Here is a 2,360-nt window from a genome sequence, read left to right on the forward strand (position 1 = left end):
GGCCTTGCCTAGCTTACCCTGTCAGAAACAAGGAGTTCTTCCTGGAGACAGGGTTCTCTAATACGTGCTTGACGGCAGTATTATACCAAAAACATGACAAGGTCAATAAAGTAATCTCCTATGCGAGCAAAACTTTATCCTCTGTGGAGGAAAAATTCAACGATTGTGAGAAGGCACTCCTGGCCACGATATGGGCATTGAAGAATTACCGCCCGTTCATCCAGGGGGAACACATCATAGTGGAGACTCCACACCAGCCTCTGAAATACCTACAAAGTGACAGAATCCGGGCCGGAAATGTGAGTAATTCCCGAATTGCTTCCTGGATTCTGTCAATGCAAGGCTTTCCTGTAGAGGTCAGATATGGCCAAAACAAGAAGAGTCCCCTCGCGCAATGTCTCGCTGACTTGCATGATTGTGCCAGAGAAAACTGTCTCGAGGCTGAAAGTCTAAAAATCAAGGACAACATGGAGGCATACCTCAATTCCCCACACAAAGTCTTTGAAGAGGAGAAGTGTGAGGGAATGCCCACTGTCTATGTGGATGGATGCTCTTACCATGTTGACAACCACGGGGAGAAAGAGCTGGTGGCCGGCGTAGGGAATGCATGGGTGAATGAGTCACCAGAACCCTCCGCTGGATACAAAATTGGTCCCCGAAGTAGTCTGGTGGCAGAATTGATGGCTGTGTATCAGGCCATCCTCACTGCTGTCCAACATCAACTCCACGAACTGGTCATAATCACAGACTCAGATTATGCACGGAACGGGTTCGTGGAGCACCTGGTTAATTGGAAAACCAGAGGCATGTTATGCGCTAATAAACCCTTGAAACATGGGAAGTTAATCCAAAACATTGATGATCTGGTCACCTCGATTGGGATGACCATCTACTGGAAAAAGATCAAGGGTCATTCCAAAGTAGAGGGACCAGACAAAACTGGAAATGACTTAGCTGATCAGCTGGCCAAAACCGGACCCATCCAAGGGGATCTAATAGAAACAGAGTACCTGTTGGGGGAACTCCAGGTCACTGCTATCACTAGGTCCCAGACAAATGCTCACAATGATCTTTCAACTGCACAATGGAGTAAGGAGACCCCTGATGCTGATTTGATTACGGCTCAAAAGGTGGATCCAACAATTGGTAAGTTTTATCAACACATTGAGGACCCTGAGAACTTTCCCCTGACGGATACCGATTACATTGGGAAAGAGGACCTAAGAGTGTTGATGAAATGTCCAAAGATGTTCCGGATCCAAGACGGGCTGTTGGTAAGTAAATCCCAAGCTGGCCATGATCAGTGGGTGGTTCCTACCTCATTCCGAAGCCTGATGTTAAGTCACACCCATGATGCGGCCACAACCGGTCATAGGATGTTTCACACAATACTGGAAATCTTAAGAGAGGTTGCATACTGGCCACACATGGGGCAGGACCTCGACCAATACTTGAAGGGGTGTCTTGTGTGTGCACAATTTCAGCCATCATCCCTCACACACTGTGCGCCTCTCCAAAAGAGGGGGATGACACTGCCATGGTCAGATTTGCAAATCGACTTTGTAGGCCCTGTAATTCGCTCATCTAGATGAAACAAGTACATGTTGACCGTTACATGCTTTTTACCAAGTGGGTGGAATGTCTCCCGGCCCCAAACTGCAAGGCAGAAACAGCAGCTGCCCTGATGATTAACCACATCTTTTCCCGTTTTGGTCTACCTCAAAGGATTGAGTCAGACAGAGGTAGCCACTTCACCAGTGAAGTAATGACAAAGATGTGGGAGATACTGGGGGTTAAAAGGAAGCTACACATTGTTTACAGGCCAGCTCCTTCTGGAGCAGTGGAGAGATACAACCGAACCATTGTGGGCATATTAAAAAACGTTTGTGGCAGATTCTGGGCCAAGTTGGGATATCCGATTACCTCTGGTCCTAATGGCCATCAGATCTACCCCTTCATCTGCAACTAAAATGTCACCATTTGAGTTGATGACCGGACGCAAGATGGTGCTTCCCCAGCATTTGCTCTACAGGACCCAAGAGCAGACACTGATAAATGCCTCCACAACTCATGAGTATGTGGAGAATTTAAGGTAACACCTCCAACATGCGTTTGCCTATGCTCAGCGGAATCTAGAAAGATCAGCTGAGAGTACAATTTCCAAAGGAACCAGGCCAAACAGCGAAAATGTTTGCCTACATGGAAGGGACCCTTTGAAATTATAGATAAGATCTCCCCTGTTGCCTACAAAATCCGTATCCCCAAAGGTAATTTGGCGGAAGGGGAAGATAAGTGGGTCCATATTAATCAGCTGAAGTGTTGCCATCCCAGGCACACTCTGCAGCAACTGGAGGAGTCCT

The sequence above is a fragment of the Ambystoma mexicanum genome, chromosome 13 (genome assembly GCF_040938575.1).
Source record: "Ambystoma mexicanum isolate Mex_15411 chromosome 13, UKY_AmexF1_1, whole genome shotgun sequence".
Classification (NCBI taxonomy): domain Eukaryota; kingdom Metazoa; phylum Chordata; class Amphibia; order Caudata; family Ambystomatidae; genus Ambystoma; species Ambystoma mexicanum.